The sequence below is a fragment of the Molothrus aeneus genome, chromosome 1 (genome assembly GCF_037042795.1).
Source record: "Molothrus aeneus isolate 106 chromosome 1, BPBGC_Maene_1.0, whole genome shotgun sequence".
Taxonomy (NCBI): Eukaryota; Metazoa; Chordata; class Aves; order Passeriformes; family Icteridae; genus Molothrus; species Molothrus aeneus.
Window position 1 is genome coordinate 71,288,484 of NC_089646.1, and position 19,466 is coordinate 71,307,949.

A 19,466-nucleotide genomic window follows, 5' to 3' on the forward strand; every position below is an offset into this window, starting at 1 on the left:
GTAGCCCGTGAGCTCAGAGTGCTGAGCATGGCTGGGCAGCGCCATTCTGTGAGTGCTCCTCTCCACAGCCATCCCTCCCCATCCTTCTCCATGCAACCTCACCACTGCTCCCCTCCTCTCTCTGAGGCACCACTGCTGTTGGTGAGGCACAGGAGGTGATGACAATGTTACTTGTGACTTTCAGGCTCTTGGATCTTGGGCTAGAGGTGAATTACTGATATCACTCTGATTTCCAGTGAGAGAAAGGTTGGCAGGAGAAATGGGGAACATGGGCAGCCCTTCTGGCATGGCTCTGCCGGCTCCCTTCCCTGCCACAAGCAGAAACGCATATTTATTCTCAGTATCAAAGGTTACCCCTGGAAAACCATAATGTTGGTATTGAAAATACCATTTATCACCACAAAGCCTGAGATGGCCACTATTACATACTTTGCCTGCCATAAAATGCTGTTCACCTCCATTAATCAAGGTTGATAAGCTAATGGTACTGTTGGCTGTTGCTTGTGCTTTGCTCCTTCTCTGTTGCATGATTTGTGTAAAGGCAGCTACATGGCCCAGGAAGCACATGCAAAGGGCAGGTCCATGGAACCCGAAAGTCATGTGCATCCATGACTCAGGGAAATGCCTAAGTCTGGACATGTTTTAGTATGATATGTACCATATCTTTTCTTGTATGTGTGTTTTATTCTTTGAGGCTTTTCCATGAGCTGGACCATTGCACCAGTTTTGGGGCAGCTGATAAACCCTATGGTGTCCATTGGGTCTGGGATTGTGTTTATTCCCAGCATGAAGCAGGGACCAGACAGACAAGGGACTGTGGGGTTGGGAGAGAAGGAGGAAACAATCCTTTACCCCACTAGTAAGTTCACAGCTGTGTGTATGACAAGCTTTTGATCCTTAGTGGTGTCTCCCCTGATTTTCTGATGGATGAGTATCATGAACATTTTTTTTCAGTTTTTTTTTACTTTTCCCCAAAAGAACATGTAGAGGACATTCCTTTCTCACTAAACAGGCAGAAGGGACAGTAAGTTCGATCTGCTTTTAGTATAGTCTAGGCTAGATAAACCACTATGTATATTTTCTTGATTGGATTCCCAAGACCCTGAGATTATAATAATAATTATAATAATGATAATAATAATAATAATAGTAGTAGTAACAGTAATAATAATAATAATGATAATAATAATAATCTCAGATGTGCTGTATTATAGGATACCATGTCATTCAGTATCAGACTCATCCAAATGCTGATCAGATGAAACCCCTCCTTGAGATGCAATTTATTAGAAGCATTTCACAATTCAAATGTCAAGCATAGAACAAGCTTTTCCTCTCTCTGTCTCTTGAGCCTTTCACTACAATCAAAATACCCAAGAAGGAGAGGTGGGACCTGGATGTGTGCTGCTGGTGGGTCCCAGCAGAGTGCTCCAGCTGCCTAGGGCAGGGGGATTTTACCCCTCACCCTGCCTGACCCAGTGCCAGTGTCTCCAAAACAGAGAGAGGACAGCCTCAAAAGTCAAGCCTCCTCACTCAGCTGATGGAGAGTCTCCCATTTTTGTTTCCCTTGAAGGGATGACCCTAGCCATCACACCTGCCTTTCTGCTCCCCTTTTTATAGGGTGGACTGTTACTTGATGACTACAGCAGCCAGTCCAGATGACCCCAGCCTCACAGGGCTTCTCTGGGGCTTGTTTCTGCACACTGGTGCTGGTTCATCCACAGAGTTTGAGTTGGATGCAGGTGGCTCCCAGTCACCTTTGCCTGCCCCAAAGTGATGCCTCCTGCACTGCAGAACCTGAGGAGATGGCTCTGCCTGCAGATCAACACAAGCCAAAGCCCATTGGCTTCATAAACAGGAGTACTGAGTCCTTGGCTGCCAATTTAAAAAAGAAGCAGCAACAAAATAAAATAAGCATGAGGCTTCTGTGCCAGCTGAGGCCAGAGAGCTGGTTGGAATAGCTTCCTCAAGAAGCTTCCTCAGTGAGCTCTGCAGAGACAGATCAGTCATGGTGCTTCAAGCCTACAGCCAAGTCTTCCTCTGGGTTTCCCTGGCTCCACCTCAATTCACTTTAATATCAGCTGGGATAAATGAGATGAGGATTTGGTCTTTGCTGTCATTTGCATTTTTTATCTACACAGAATCTTAAGGACACTAAGTAATGAGTTCACACTAAGGCCTGTGAGGGAAGTGAGGTGTTATCACATTTTTAGGGGAGCCAAAGAGGCTAAAAGAATTGCTCAAGGCCAAAGACTATCAAGGCCTGACTGTGTGTGAGTCTTGGACTTCTAAAGCTTTGTCCCAATGGCAGGGTCTCAGTTCATTGTCATAGCGTTTTTACCCACAAATTCTCCATAAATTAAAGCATCTGGGTTCTTTGCAAATGCAGCCTGATGCTTCCTGTAACACCCTCCCTAACCACAAGCAAGAGCTTGAAACTTGCCCCTGATCAAAGGCTGCATTTTGACAGTTTAGGTGCAATTAAATGTGAGTATCAAGTAGGGTGCCTGCAGTTCATTATTAAATCTATGCTGAAGTGCTGGCAAAAAAACTAGAGCCACAGCACTTCCTTGCAGATCATGTAGTTAGATGTCTAAATGGGTGCACTTGCAGGCAGGAAATTGTGCTTGAGCCATTGGAGGCTTGGGCACAGCCCAGCTGACACCGAATAGAATGGCCAGCCATTCCTACAACAATGTGCTTCATCTCACGAATAGGGAATAGGTCTCTCACCTTGCTGAAAGAGAGCCAGGGGCAAGCATTCAATAAAACATTTCTTTAATCGTGGACTAGATATAAAGGAGCAGACAGCTGCTGGCTTTAAAGCAATTTTGAATCAAGAACATTTGCTGTATCCTTGGTATTTACACTCAAAGGCATCTCTTAGAGCAAATATCTGCCTGAGCATGGAAAAGCAAGATCACATTTGCTGTTGAAATCTGTGCTCTGGTGGATTAAAATCATAAATGTTTAATCAACTTAAAAAAAAAAAATAGAGGAACTTATATTAAGGAAAGTGTTCATTGTGATCCAGACAGAATGACTACCAGAAACCTTAAATGTTTGTTAAGGTAGGGGAGAAAAGCAGTTGTTTTTTGATTCCCTCAGCTCCTGAAAAAAGCACTCTTGGCTTCTGTTCTTCTTTTGTAAGGGACATTCAAACACGTTCAACTACATGAGAGAATTGATGACAACTCTGTGAATCCAGGTCAGCATTTCTGTGGCGTTTACAAGACATGCTTGGACACTGGAGTGACAGGTAAGGTTCCCTCTGAAAGAAATAGTTCAGTTGGTTCCTGGTTGTCCTGTCCACTGTTGTTTCTCCTTGTTTCTTATCAGAAGATAATAATTTGTACTATCTCATGAAAGTAATGAAAATGTTTTGTCTTTTGCTGTCATCTCTCTTCCTGCTGAACTGGGGGTGTTACAGCCACTACTGGTGTACTGAGGCCAAAACTCACTAGCAAGCTCAAGTCAGATTTAAGGAAATGAGTCAATGAGCAGAACAGGAAGGAAACACACCAATTTAAACCTAGAAAACCACATAATATGGGGGTTAATACATTTCTTTATAGTGTGAAACTGGGGGTATAAACTTTCAGGCGCAGTGGCTGTGACAGGCAAGTTCCCACTCTGTCTCAAGTCAAAACATTTTCATTACAAAAAGATCAAATTGGCATGAGGCAGTGCTGTCTGTAAATATTGAAACATAAATTGCCTGAATGGGCTTGCTGAAATGCTACCATGAGCAATGTGTTTGTCAACATTACTGCAGGGGAAAGCGAGCCAAATTAATGACAACTGCCAAAAAAGTAGAGCAAAAAAGGTATACTTTCCCTTGTGTGTCAAAAGCTGAATTTATGCCAGGCTCTGTCAGGATGTGAAAGAAAACATGCTCAGAGGCTGAGTCCCACAGCAAGTCTTCATTTCCTGCTGTAAGTATTTTCCTATTTATATTTATATTTGGCCATGTGTACGGGATGGTGATAAGGATAGATCCATTATTTTGTGGAGCAAGGAGGAAGACAGGACTATTATAAACATCTGTTAATTTGGATTTGGTGCCTTGAGGCCACTTCCTCTTCTCATTGTACCAGAACCAGCCATAGGAGCTGAAGGAAACTTCACTGCACTTCATGTCCCAGTGGTCCTTCCAGGTAGGGTTTGAAGAAAGCTTGGAAGACTATAAACAAGTTTTTGAATGCACCTGAAGGTAGTTTTTATTCTCTCTGGTCTGCATATTGTGAAACTGGAGCATTGAAAAGTTGATTTTCAGAGTTTCCTACTGCTCAGCACCTGCATGGAAGGTCAGCATTTCAGAAGCAGTATGAGTGCTTGGGAGGAACCAAGCTCTTTCTCATAACTTTGAACAACAGCCACCTCTTTGCTAAATTTGCTAGCATGCAAATGCTGGGGAAAGTCAGTACTGATGTTGACTAAAGCAGAGTTTGCAATCTGTTTGCAGCACCCCATAGCACCTCCATTATCACTGTAGTTTTACCCTCCCTAATGACTAATGCACCAGGAGTAAATCAGCAACATGGAAACTGGCACATTTTTCAGCAAGCACAATCACCCAGGAAATTTGTGTAATTTTTCTCCTTCTCCCCATCCTGCCCATCTTTCCCTAGGAAACTGTTTCTTAATGGGGAAGATCACTTATGGTGCTGGCACATGACTCAAATAACGTATTATGGACAGAGATGTTTCCAAAGGCCAGCTTCTGGCACCTTCCTGCTTGGGCAATGGGGTGAACATGAATTTGTATTTAAAGGCTTGGTCTGTGAATAAGAGACCCGGTGGCTCACATCAGCGTTTTGTCTCATGACACCTGTGGGCAGGGAAGAAGCAGTGTTTCTGTGACTCATGATCATGCCATAATTATCCCAGGTGTCAATGAAGAGCTGGAGCCACAGTCATTGAAATTGAGTCAGTGACAGTGAATTTCACCTGGTGTTTCTGGTATTATTTTAGAACCAGTGGCCCAAATTGTAGCACACAAACTGCAATGTATTTATTGCATAAACATATATAAATTTTGGGCAGCTACAATATGGTGTGTACTCCTGCTGCTGTTTTGACAGTCTTAGCTCAGTGAAACTACTAATTGAACTTTCAGTGCCTAAAATAATACAGCCATATGTGTAACTGCAGTGTGTACCTCATAAACGAGATGGTGCCACCATAAACTGTGAAAATAATGCAGCTGTATAAAATTAGAGTGATGGATGTGCATTGGCCTGCAATTCTACTGTGCAAGCCAAAGCTGGTACCAAGCTCCCTCAAAACCGCGGGCGTTTAAACAAGCTTTATAGGGCAGCAACTGCTTACTTTGCACTTTCATGTGTGGGATACAATGCTGGTATTTTTTTCCCCCTTTCATCCAAATTTTTCTACTTTGATGACATTTCTGTTATGATGGTCGTCCTCCAATGCAGGTAGGCTTTGCTTCAGTTTTGGAGAAAACCACCCATTCCAGGCTACAACCAGCTGTTGTGGGCTGGGAGCTCCCAGATGGAGGGAAGATGAGAAATGGGACAAAGCAAAGTATGGCAATGGGGTGAACAGGAATTTGGTTTTGCTGCATTTTCCTTCTAAGGACAGAGAAAATCTTCAGTTTAGCGGGTTGTCACCATCACAGGCCCCCCTCCCCCTTCCGCAGCACACAGCTCCTCAAACAAAGGACAAATTAGAACAGGGGACAAACAAAGAGCTAGGCCATCAAGGGCCGAGAGCAGACAGACGAGGAACATGAATACAGCCAAATGACACCCAAGTAAAGAGACAAAAGACTGGGAGTGATTCCTGATGACTCACTGAGGAGGGAGAGGATGAGGAGGCAAAGACCATGATTACTATCAGCTTCTGGAGGGAACATCCCAGCCACATCCCAGGCTATCACATGGTGCCCAGAGGGAAGAAGCCAGGAGAGACGTTGAGGACAGGTTAGTGAGTGAAACACCTCTTTACAGTCACAGGGAGGCCTGGCCGAGACCGCCGGGACATTATCTGGAGAAAACAGGTATTTTTATCTGGTGATAAACAGGTTAAGAGTTGTTGTGGTGGTTTGTTTGTTTGTTTGTTTGTTTGGGTTTTTATTTGTTTGGTTTGTTTTTTGTTTGGTTTTTTTTTTTTTTTTTTTTTGGTTTTTTTTTTTTACTAAGACAATCGGCAGCTGCTAAAGTATTGCAACATTAGAAGATGAAGGTTTAGCGCAATTAGATCTCTGGCCAGCGTGAGTACTCTGCTGGGTGTTTCCTGAAAGAGGCACACTCGGGATAAGTGTAGTTCAGCCATCAGCAGATAAACAGAGATTTGACAACTTCCAGACCCAGAGCAATCGCTGCCGGCGAGGGTGCATCACTGACGCTGTTTATCGATCTTGATAAGCATGCAGAATCATCTGTGGACAAGTAGCAGCCACGGCTCTTAAACTGAGACTCTCCCTCTGATACTACTCCACAAAAAACGCCCAAACCCCTACATCCCAGAAGTGATTAGCAGCATGTGAGAGCTCTGTAGGAAACGCCGGTGAGTCCATATGCAGAGCCCCATGCCATAGCACACTTTTCTTGCCTAAGCTTACAGGTGGCAGAATGAAATGAGATGATGCACTACATGTACTCAGAGAAAAAGATCACATCTCACAGACAGTCAGAATAACCTTGCTCTGTAAATATTCACTATTTTAAATTTCATTTTTCATGCTGTGGCAACACCAGTGCACCCCGTCTGCCTTAAAATAGCATTCACAAGAACCAACCCGCTGGTGAGGCTGTGCTGGGTCTTCAGCTGCAGACATGACTACATAGCATCAGCTCCAAAGAGAGGTTTGTCATGCTACCATCAGCACTTTCTTGTTATATGGGATGTCTGGACAGGTAGGACTTTGGCATTAGGCTCTGGCAAGCAGCAACCTGCAACTGCAGCTTTTTCTAGGGCTCAGAAGTAATTCAGTGCGAGGCAAGGATTGGCTGCACTGAGAGAAGCAGGACTAAGGCACCAGAGGTGGGCTCCTCCTCACCTCAGATTTGTAGCTTGATCCTCCTTGTTCAGTCGAGCACTTCTGCCAAAAGCCATCTGGCAGTCTCCTGGAGCCAGCATTGCACATCAGAGAAGTTTTCCTCATAAATTAAAGGACAGAACCAGCTGGCTGGGGCTGGATCTGGATGGAGCAGGATGCTGTTATTTATAAGACAGGAAGGATGAGGAGGATGGTTAAGGAGTTCATTCATAGCAGCACTTCATAGCAGCAGGGAAGGAATTAATTTGGCATGAGGTGGAAAGAATAAAATAAAATCCTAGCATTGAGAATTATGCTTCCTGATCTAACTTTGATAAAGCCACAATGAACAAGATTGAAACTATCTGGGCCAGCGAGTGTCCTGTGGAGAGCAGCTCAATTTGCCTAAGCCAGCTATGACGAGTAGGAAAGGAGACATCTCAAGCAAGAAAAGGGCTTGCTGAATTTGGTCTCTCTCATGATTCCATTCAGGCATTGCCTGAAAGATGATGATCCTGAGTTCAGAGCCTGCAGACCACTTGATTTTTCCACTTCTGATACAGTGCAGTAGATAATCTGTGTTTTCTCATCTGTCACTAGCACAACTGGTGTAGAAACATATCCAGAGAAAGCAAAACACTTCTGACTTTAAAATGGAGTTGAGTTCTGCCACACATAGGCAAATCTTTGTTAAAGTTGGGAAGAGGATGATGAAAGGAAACATTGCAGAGAAAAGAGTAAGATGAAAGAGGCTTGGAGGTCTGCAGAGTATTGTGGAGTTGCATCAGAATGGTTTTAAAAGCAGATTAAAAGAGAGAAATTAGTAGGAAATTAAGAAATGTAGAGGGGAAACTTTCAGGTAAGGAGAAAATCACAGTTTAGGCTTTAAATGAAGAAAGACAGGAAGAGAACAACCAATGATAAAAACTAAAACCAGAAATGGTTGGAAGGGAATTACAGCGTTAGAGGGAGAGCATGAAGAAAGCTGTGTAATATTAGGTCTAGCAAAATGTATTTTATTTATTCATAGTTCTTCTGGATTATTTTTTGCTGGCAGCTGCTGAGGGTCCCATTGCTGCACATTCCCCTCCCTCCATGGAGGGCAGCCAAGCACTTCTCTTTGAGGATGATGAATGTGCAAAACAGTTTTGAGCGCTTCAACTTTAAACAAAGCACTTTCCAAAGCTCCTTTCTGCCTTGGGCAGCCAAACTCGAGTCTCCCTGGTGGACACCTGGCAGCTTCCATGAGCTCCTTTTGCAGGTTGGTTCATTATTAATGCTGAAATATAGATACTGGGATTGAAATAAATGAGAATCAGGCAAACTTTCCTTGCAAAAAAGAGAAATGTATTTTACTTCCTCCTTGCATGTCCTGTGCTCACTCCTTGCAGACAGGTGGGTGGGAACATCAGCTCTCCTAGATTTAGAGCACCTTCTGCATGGGACCCTCCAAATCCTGCTGTAATCAATGGAAACTCCACCACTCACTTTAATGGGACTTGGTGTGGCCCTGCAAGGGTCACAGCCCTGAAAGTCACACCCAGCAGCACTCAGTGGCCTCTTCAGAGAATCTGGAAAAATTGGGAAAGTTGTGAAGTTGAAAAACAGCCTAATCTTTTTAATTCTTTTCCTGAGTAAGCCTTTTCCAAATCTAAAAAGAGTGTTGAAAAGAAAAGCCTTTCTCACAGGTAATTTTTATTCAGCTCAAAGAGCGATATAGTAAATTTTTCAAAAGCTTTAAGGGTGTAAGTCCCATCTGACTTCAGAAATAAGACTTAGGCAGTTTTTTGCCCTTCAGCCACATCTCTATGGAGGTCTGTACTCCTTTAAGGAAGGTATGAAAATGGGGTTCTGAACACCTCTTTTTAAATCAGAGTTAAATGAAAGAGCTACCATGTTAGAGGACTGACATTAGACATGGATTTAAGGAAGTTCTTGCAGCTCACAGGTCTGAACTGGGAACTCTGCACTTATTTTCTGGCAGCAATCTTATATGAGATACAAGCAGTGCTGTTCTAGAAAACACGAACATGCTTAACTGGAGCTCTGGAAGAATGAGTACTAATGAGACTGATCTATGAACTTAATAAGAAGCTTATTCTCTCAGACCATAAGCAGGTTGTTTGAAAAAGCACCTACTAACTGAGTGAGGCTGGGATTAGACTGTTTTGAAGTTCTGTGACTGCAGAAATTCCCTCAGAATCATCTTGAATTCATCAGGGCAGGAGACAGGAGCCCATGTGGACATTAAACAGCAATGTCGTCCCCCAGACTTTGGACAGGCTGACATAGGTTTGAATGTGTCTGCCTTGGCTGGTGTGTCCTGAAGACATTTGCTAGCAGAAATAAATTTCAAATTAGATGGCACTGAAATTCCTCAAGCTTCTTCCAGGGGTGTAAGGACTGCAGGATGAAGCCCTGAATGAAAGACTGCTGTGCAAGGTTATCATCAACCAGTGTAGTTTGACCAGGCATGTCTGGCGGGGACAGCATTGGTTTTGATTTGTTTAATGGCTACCAGCAATGCCCTCCCCTCTGCAAGGCACAGACGGGATCCTTTCATTTTCAGAAACCCCAATAAAACAAAAAAATATTTACATCATATATTCATGTACTTAACCAGCCATACTGTCTATCCCAGGAAATCCATGGGGTTTCCTGAAGAGCTCTGCTACTTAATTCATTGTAAATGGTGGGGAATCTGCAGCTGTAGCGTTAAATGATAAATGATGTAATTTTCAGGAAATGTGAGGATGAAGTGCAGTCACTGCCATGCCAGCACCCAGCACATAAATATCTCAGTGTGCTTGTTTTTCTGTGTGCGCTTCACATTTGACTCTGAAATTCTAGGCCTTGGTTCTCATTCTGTTAACACTGAGTGAGTAAAGTTACTCAGTTGAGGATGCTTCAGAGCAGCTTGTCCTGCAGGTAAGAGCTGGAAAGATCAGCCAGTGGCTTGGAAATGTGTAGTGTAAAAAGTCAAGAAAACAAGTCTGCATAAACACAGAGACTTGCATACCTCACTTTATTTTCTCTGCTAAAGTACACCATGACAGACACGATGTCTGGATGATTGCTGGACTTTGTTGGACACGGGCTGGGTGTTCTGCCTGGGGTAACCATAGGGTTTATAACACCAGTCACAGGGTGTAAAGCACCCTGAACCTGGTGACTGGTCCTAATGAACTATATCTAAAGTGTTTACACAGTGCAATTTAATTTTCTCAAGGCCTGTAGTGTGAACTGTGGACTCTTACTATCCTAAGGATAATATATCTGGTACTTCTGCTAAGCTAGAGAAAATAACCTTTCTTCTACTCAGCTTGCTTTAATTAATGCCAGAGTTTAGTTGCACCACTTTTTTTTTTTTTTTCCTTTTCATCTTCTGTAACTTTGAAACCTTAATCTTTTGGGTTAACATTTTCTGTGCCAGGTGAATACCTCAGTCTGATTCTGGAGGGATGTTTCTGGCTGTTTAGCTCTTTCGATGACATTTTTTCCTGTGAAAGACTGAATACTTGAAACTAGATTTTCTACATAACATTCATCACTGCCTGGTTGTGAAAAATACCCAGATTCAGCTAAATTATAAATTCTTGGAAAACTGCAGTTTGCACACTCCTGGCAGAGGCTTCTAAGTGTGGCTGCTGCTCTCTTTGATGTTTCAGTTTGTGGAGACTTGTGCTCTGGTCTGTCTGTGGCTGCAGGGACTGAGTAGGAGGTTTCTGGCAATGCTCTTCTTGGTGCCTCCTGGTACAGCCATGGAGACTTGTGCTCTGTGTCAGTGACCTCCTGGATCCTGAGCAGTGAGGAAGGGACTTGGCCTTTATTTGTAGAGTTAGCATTAACAGGTGGACTAAAGCAGCCTACAGTGAAAGACTGGAACTGGAGACTTGGAGTGGAGAAAGTACTTGGGCCTCACTGTAAGAAACCTGGTCTGGGAGTTGGGGTTGGAAACTGAGGCTGGAAACTGCTGGGATGAAATGTGGGTTACAGCTGGACAAGGAAAATGGAGGAGATGGTGCTGAAGAGAAGAAAGTGGCCTATCAGGGCTGGGAACCAGGAATGAGGGAACAGGGAGCCTGGGACATGGAAGCTGGGTGGTGGCACAGGAGAAGATGACAGAGGAGGTTGGCTCTGGGGAGCAGGAAGCTGGGGTTGTGCTTCTGAGATCCCATGCAACTGAAGGGAAGCCAAGGATGCTGTGAAAAGCAGCATGCACTCGTGTAAAGGAAGCATGTGGTTATGTCAGGAAGGACTTGCACAGTCAGCCTTAATTTGGGTGTTTTCTAATTTTAAATGCTTATGTTTGAAACCTCAATTTTCTTTTTAATTGAGCTTTTTGTCAGTGATAGGACTACCTGTATTTATTATGTAGAGCTGGTGCCAAAGGGCTATCCTGATGCTTTAGTATGCAAGTCCTGAACAGTGAAGTAGTTGTTGCGCTTAGTAAATTATGATGAAATATCTTCATGCCATTTATTTGTGGTGCTGTTTGTATATGAGGACTGTAATTCTCTTAAAACTCATCTACTTCAGAGGAGAATGAATTAACGTGGATGATTGAGGGGCTGTCTAACTAATGGACTTCCAATATAGTTAGTGCCCAGCAACGAATTCAATGTTGCTTTGGATAAAGGAAGAGTTAGGATTTTTAAAATAATCAGGCTTTGGTAATTGAAATTCACTGATGTGAAAATATTTTTCACATATGTTTTCTCTTTTGTTAAATATACAGTGAACTATTAATTATTAAGAAGATAAAGGCATGACTCAGTACAGTGAAAAACAAAGATTAGATTAGTATTAGTGTATTTTTCTAAATATCACCTGGTGATGGGATAAGGGGAGAGAAAAGTGCAGCTCTGGAGATAATTGCCGGAGCTTATAAACAACCCCTCCCTTTCATTTTGTGACAGCTGCAGCAGCAGAGACAATATCCAGGACTGTACAGAGAGCAACTGCTGCGGTAGCACCCTGGTGTGTTTATCCAGCTCTCTGTACTGGCAGTAAATGTTCCAAACACAGCAGGAGACAGCCCTGAGTGCCCAGCTGATGCTGCCCCTGCTTTGAGCAGAGGGATGGACAGGAGGATCTGCAGAGGTCCCCTTCCTCCTCGGTTATGCTGTGCTGACAACATGGGTAGCACATCTCAGGCATATCCACACATGCTGCCCAGAGGCAGGAGGTGACACTGTGCCAGGAGTGGGACCGTGGTTGGTGGGATAAAGGGTTTGTGGCTCCTCCAAGGTGATTCACAGAGAGGAGTATGGGCCACCGCTTTGAAGGAAGCAAAGGGATGTGTCAGCAGACCCAGGTGCTTCCCAAGATTGGGAGCCTAAGATGGCTCTTTGCACTACCTATCTCTGGACACTAAACTTCAGTGCAGGAAGCTTTTCCCCCTATCTTATCTGTGGAGGAAGATTAGCCCAGGCAGCAAGAAGGTGACTCAGAGTATGGATTTCTGCTGTGAATTACCTCCAGGGACATCTCCCCTTTGAGTGTAAAGGCTCAAAGCTGGTACTGAAGGAGCAACTTCCCTACATTTTGTACTTACATATGTTAAATCACCTGATATGTCAATGCAGGCTGAGAGAGTTGGAATAGTTCACCTTGGAAAAGAGAAAGCTTCAGGATGACCTAGCTTTCCAGTACCTGAAGAGAGCCTACATGAAAGATGGAGAAGGATTTTTACAAGAGCATGTAGTTACAGGACAAAGGGGAATTGATTCAAAGTAAAAAAAGTAGGTTGAGATTGGAAATTCAGTGGAAGTTCTTTGCTGTGAGGATGTTGAGGCACTGTAAACAGGTTTCCCAGAGATGCTGTGGAAACCCTGGAAGTGTTCAAGGCCAGGCTGGATGGGGGTCTGAGAACGTGGTCTAGTGAAAGGTGTCCCAGCCATGGAAGGTGAGTTTTGACAAGATGATCTTTAAAGCCCCTTCCAACCCAAACCATTCTATGGTTATATGATTCTATGATTCCTTATTAAAGTTATAATTAATAGATAAGCATTTACAAACTATTGCTATCGGGAGAAAATTATTGATCAAATTTCTGTATCCAACCCAAGGACAAAAAGTGGGCTGAATGGCACACTGGTGAATAGAGAATTTGTTGCTCTCTTAAGGTAGGCACATTGACCATCTTCTCCTGCTTGAAGCCTTTAATCTTAATGAAGGGGTGAAGGCTCTCCTGTTAACTTTAGGGTGGAATTTTTTTCTTTTTCAAAGGAGACTGGGGTTTCACAGCAATTTATTAAATGGAATTACCACAAATATGCATCCTTTCTACGTGCCTGTTTTCAGGTTAGCGACCTGTAAAAATACTCACTCTGCTGAATCTTTTAAAGCATACAATAAAGCAGAGTTTTATGGAAGAGAACAAGGGAATGTGTATGAGCCTGTCAGATTTCAATGAGCCAAAATGTTCATTGTAATTTTATCATAGGGTATCAATATGAGAAGTGACAATTACCTGTGATCAGCAGGCCTTGAAGCTGTTTCCATCTATAGATGCTTTTTTTAATCATTTAATCGCTATGGGCTGTACTTTTGTCTCACAGGTTTAGGCAACATCTTTCTGTGAAGCTTTTGTGCAAGGTGTGGGGTTTGACAGGCCTTGATTCAGTAGCAATTTTAATGGTCAATGTAATTTTCCCCCCTTAGTCCCAGAGCTCTGAGATCCTAGAAGTCTTCATTTTTTCCCACTGAAAGATGTTACCTGAGCAGGGGATATTATGAAGTTTGGCGAGGTACTGCTGTCTCATGCATTTATGCTGACTGCCACACTGAAGGGAAAAGAGCTAAACTCTCTCTGCCTCTTGCTTGGGGAGGGTTCAAAGAATCTTCCTTACCCCATTCCCTCAAAGAAGATTTCTTTGCCCCATTAATGATTTAATACACAACAACAAAAATTAGGGGCGTTACTGTCTGATTTCTTCTCCTCTGCCAACAGTTTCAAAAGCAGCTGAAAGAATACAGGAAGATAGAAGGATACACAGTGAGGTAATATAAACTTTGTTTCTCTAGGAAACTGTGCTAAAAAGAGTTCTTAGGCTTTTTAATAACAGAATAAACATTGGAAATATGATTTAAACCTCCAGTGTTGACTCAGAAATGAAAAGGAATGGATCCCCTATGTGCTGATTATTTTTAAAATGCTCACAAGCTCCCATAAAACCGTTCGGTTTTATGATTATTTGGTGACTTGTTTCTGGAACTGCAAGTTTGACACTGAGGTCTTACATACATATTGTGTATTAGAGGTCTCTTAGGTGATCATAATGGAGAAACCATGAGTTAGCTACCTTTGTTATGATATCCCAGTGCTACCCCAGCACTTGCAGGGATTGCTCCTGTTATTTCTGTGAATGATAGGTGTTCCCACCTCCCCAGTACTGGGTATGTTTGAGTGAATGCATCTGATAGCAGTTCTTTGCTCTCATTGACTGTTAGATATGATGTAAAAATTAAAATTATAAAAATTGTTAGAAGAATCCAGATGGGGGAAAAGAAATGTCCCCATATCCAACTAGACTGGTGAGAGAATAGCAAAGGGCAGAAGAGCACAGCTGCCTTTGCATGCCTTTCCTCTGTCTTTTGATGCCTCTGGCACTGGATGAACCCTTTTCATCCTTTTTATTCAGGTAGGAACTGAAAAGGGCAGTACCAAAGAACTTGCTGCCTTTTACAAAACCGTCTCCTAGTGAAAAGTTTTATCGAAATAAACCATGTGAAGCAATCTGAAGATGAAATCTATTTATCTTTCTTTTTTCCTTCCCAAGCCTATTGCTGTGAACTTTTCAAGATTTCCTCCCCAGAGACTTATACAGACTCTACTCATAACAGATGCAGCCTTGGGGACCATGGCGGCAATCCAGGGATCCTCCTGGGAGTAATTACCTTTTCCAGTTCCCCTCATCTGCTGCATCTCTCTGGTAGCACTTCTGCCAGGAGCTGTGCATGGAATCCATTCAGCAGAGGGAGTCAGATGCTAAAATCTACAGTAGCCCCTCCAGACCAGGACCTTGTATTTGCATGTGGGATCTGAAGGACTTGATTGTTTGCTGTCTGCTTAACCTGGATGGGGGTGTATGGGGTGAACTGGTCTCAACTGAGCTGGCTAAACTCTGCTGTAATGATACAATCACAGCAGCAACAACAGAAATACCATTGAGTCATTGTGTAAATGCTCTTCAACACTGCACTGCGAGATCCATCTTGGCAAGCGTGTGATCTTTTTCTACATTTGTGTAGCCCCCCTGCCTTACTGGTGGACATCATTTGCAGAAGGGCTGACCAGTGCAGAGTTGGAGTGACATTTGGTTCCGTTTTGTAAAGCATTTTCCTCCCTTGAGTCCAAGGATATCTGGTACCATAGCACTGCCTGTAGTGCAGATGCCACTTGTTCTCAGAAGAAGAAGGGAAAATGACCCCTGGAAGGGTAGGGGCATGGAGCACAGAGGCATGTAAGGAATCATGCCTTCCAAACCTGGTGTGTCTCTTCAAAGACAGGATGTTCTACAAATACCTGATGTGAGTTTGGCATAAGCACCTTCTTAAATTGTAAAAAAAAAAACTGCACAGACCCCCTCTCCAGCATCTCAAAGGCTTTTTCTGAACAAAATTTGTAGAACATTGAGTGGCCGTGGTGGGAAGGTGTGGGTCACATCAGGGGCCATGGGACACGGCCCATCCCCAAGAGCAGAGGGAAGGATGGCAGGAGGCCCCTGTTCCTTTAAGGGACACCTCAGAAGAAGCAATTTGGATGTTTGCTCTTCAGATTACTCAGCTGGGCAATGGGCGGGGGGAAGGGGAGGTCGGCAAAATATTTCACACAGTCCTTCCAGCTGATCAACAGAGAAGCGAAAGTCAGCTGCATGTGCTAAAATGATGCCTGTGGTGTAAAATACATCGTGAGAGGTCAGAGATGGTAGTGACTAATACTTCAGAGACAGACATGAAGGGGGAACCAGACTCAAACTGATGGCTGAAATTTGACCTATTTGACTTCTCCTGTGTTATCTCAATTATTTCATTAGGAAGTTTTGAATCAAGAAGCACTGTGGGATGCAAAAATCTGCTTCAAACGTTCATTGTGAGAATGGTAATTGAGTTTTAAATATTTATGGCAGAACCTGGAGTTGTACTAGTGAATGCATTATAGACTCTCCCTAGTGGTAAGCCCGGCTTGCTGGAGACCTTGCGCTGCAAACAGCCCCAGTACAGTGAAGAAGGGGGAAAGGAATTTTATTTTCTGAAAATGATTTATTTAACTGATTATAGAGGGCATACTCCTTCCTAGGCAACAGTTTCAGCGTGGAGCTACAGGATATGGGGAGGAGAAGGGTGTTCTACACAAACCTGACACCTGGATAACCTACAGGTCTGTGTTCACACCTCTTGCAACTGTTTGCCCCCCAAAAAACACAAGATATTCAAAAAATGAGGCAATGAGGAGTGAAAGACTCCTGCCTACTACTGCCATTTGTAGCTCTTGCCGCTTGGCATTACTGATCCCAGGCGACACGCTAGGAGGTACATATCCTTTTTTTCTTTTACTGCTGATGGAAATAGGATTGTTTTCTCTGCAGGGAGAGAAGAAACGAATCTGTGGTCTTGTGCTCTATTGCCGGCATAGGCCTTGGTGCAGTGGATAAAAACGAGGCCTTATTCCCTCGCCTGGCCCTGGGTCTGCTGTGGTAAGACAACACACCACATGTACATACCACTTTAATGCGCGCTACTAATACAGCTCTAAGCCTCCAGCTGAGATTAATGGTCCTCAAGTCACTTGAGCCGGAGAGCCTGCCTTGCGCGGGGTGTCCGACAGCCCCGCGTTCCCCGCGGGGGCAGCTCCGCAGGGTGCGCGGGGCAGGCGCCGCTCCGTCCCGCCGGGAATGCGCTCAGGTGCAGCTGTCCCTCACCTTGGTCCAGGTGGCACAACACGCTACAGCTTAAAGCCGCAGAGCCCTTTCTCAGCCCTGAGGAGCCCTCCGGCCGCTGCATCGTCCCTCTCGCCAGTGGCAGGGCCGGGTGGCACCGTGCGGGGCACGGGCTGTCCGCGGCGGCCGCTGCTGGCCAGGCTGCCCGGGGGGGCCGGAGCGGGGGGGCCGGAGCGGGGCGGCCTCGCAGCGGCGGCCGCCGCGGAGCAGCGGCCAGCCCCGGGCGGGGTGGGGCGCACCGGGGTCCGGGGCGGCTCCGGCGCTCCCCGGCGCCTCGGCCACGCCTCGATCGGCCCCGCACCCCGGCGGGGCGGGGGGGACGGGGGGCGGCGCCGGCTGCCGGGGCGAAGGCGCCGGCTGCGGCGGCGGGCGCGGGGCTGCCATCCCGCGGGCAAGCACGGCGGCGGCGGCGGATGGCGGCAAGGTCAGTGGGCGCCCGCTGCCCGCCGGCGGGGCTCCCCTCCCGGCCTCCCCCCGGGGCGGCCGGCGATGCTCGCGCGCGGTGGATCCAGTGGCGGGGGGTGCCTCTCCCTCCTCCTCTTCCCGGCGGGGAGCGGGGCCCCCGCGGGCGCGGATGCCCCCCGCCACGCCTCCCTCCTTCCCTCCCGCCCGGGCGAGGGGCAGACGCGGGTTTCGTAAGCGCCTGCCCCGGCCGGCCCGCCGCGCTCGGGTGGCCGCGGTAGAGAGAGGTCCCCCCGGGCGGTGCCGCGGCGCGATGCGCGGTGCAGGTGAGCGGCCAAGCAGCGCCCGTCGCCGCCGCGTCCCGGGAGGGCGGCGGGAGCCGAGGTTACTTCGAAACCCGGCGGGGTCGCGCCTGCATCGCACCAGCGCTGTTGCGAGCGGAGGAGGGTTATCCGTGTGCTCTGCGAGCAAGTAAATCCAGATAACTTAGAGACGGGGTTTGCTGGGGTCCTTTGTTCCAGCGGGAGGTTCGGTGGTGCTTTTGCGCTGGTTTGGGTTCGTTTTGGTCTTTTTTTGGGTTTTTTTTGGGTTGATTTCCCTTCCTTATGCCGGCAGTTAGCGGAGAAGATACGCGGTAACTCGGGTGCTGTCATTAAGTGACATCTCGCCGGGCTTTTAGAAAAAGGCTTTAATTATTTTTTTTATCTAGCCTGGAGGAGAGGCGTGAAGCCCTCTGCCCAGGTAGGGTCCCCGCTGTACGGAGCGGCAGCGCTCAGAGTTCCTTACGGCGTTAGATGCCGACCCAGCTTAGGTCGAGCTGCCAAAAATGTGATTTACGGACCCTGCCGACATCCGTCACCCAAGCGCTTTGTTCCGATACGCCGTCCGGTGGAGGGACTTCTCCGGGAGCAGCTCTGCCTCTCCTGAAATGTGGATACACAGGATACCTGCACCAGGGTGCCAGCCGGCGAGGCATTAAGAGTGTGTATTTGTGTAATAGGTGTCTCAAAAAAAAAAAAAAAAGGCGCAAACGGGATTTTGATGAGGTCCCATTAATTGAACTGTAAACATAGTAATTCCTCTGCACTTGTTTGCTCACTGAAACTCTTCCTCTTCCTCATCGATATGGCCCATAGTTGGTTGTTTGTTTTTTTTTTTGGTGCTTTTTATTTTTGTTTTCAACTAGTATGTTTTAGAGAGTTTTTGATGCAGATTTACTTGGATTTTTTTGTCTGATTTAGGCTGTTGGAAATTACTTGTAGCCTTTCAACTTAGGATGAGTATGAAGGTCCTGTTCTCAGCCTTTTTGTACCACAGGCCTTTTTGAAATGCCCAGTGAGTCTGCGCTAATGTAGAGCCTATGGGATGACAACAATAGCAATCTGGGAAAAAAACCCTTCTGCTGAAAACTCTGTTCTTGGCTATGTAACAGTGTGCAGCTGGATTTCACCTTCTTACTAGTTGCATGGAAGGTGGAATGTAAAAGTAGTCTTGGCTGAGGAGTGCAAAGCTGGGAAAGCCTTGTCCTGTTGCTGGCTGTGGCACTGGTGGCACTGGTGTGCCCATGGCTGTCGGGACAGGGCTCTGTGGAAAATTCCCGCTATGCACAAGCTGGCAGTACAGTTGAACAGCCCAAGCCTCTGGCTCAAAGCTGTGAGGCCTCTCAGAGGGTTTGGACAGCTGGCCAGGTATGTGAAGACAAAGTAAAGCGATACCTGTTTTTTGCTGCTTCTCTGGGAGAAAGTTGGTTGGACCACACGTGATAGAAATATATTGTGAAGTCTTCTTGGGAGTATTGGATAGTGCTGTGAGATATCCAGATTAGAAATGCCAGGAAGACAAGAAATATTATTTTGGCCTTAATATCGTGTGTTTAGGTTATACATGGAAATGCAAGAGCTCAGAATGAGCCTCTCCTTAAAACACCTGCTGTGGCTTAGCAGAGTGCCCAGGGAATGGGCAAGTAGATCTTTCTGGGTGCTGGTCACCCTTCCCTGAGGGACTCACTTGGTCCTTTAGCTTTGTCAAAATCTCTGGATATGTTTTTGTCATACCTGCGCTTGGCTTCAGCTCAGGTTTCTCACCTTGACCCCTCGATGAACTGGATCAGGAGCTCC

The 19,466-nt window shown here is 45.6% G+C and overlaps 1 protein-coding gene across 2 annotated transcripts in view; it reads left to right on the forward strand.

The window, feature by feature from the left end:
• Positions 1 to 3,204: 3,204 nt before the first annotated feature.
• RNF152 (ring finger protein 152) overlaps positions 3,205 to 19,466 on the forward strand; it is a 57,646-nt gene continuing 41,384 nt past the window's right edge. The window contains exon 1 of one of the 2 annotated variants that reach the window (XM_066559349.1): positions 3,205 to 3,259. The gene's annotated coding sequence lies outside the window, so the exon portion shown is untranslated. Of the gene's footprint in view, positions 3,260 to 17,287; positions 17,372 to 19,466 lie in introns of those variants that run through there. The other variant, XM_066559341.1, reaches the window with a different exon arrangement.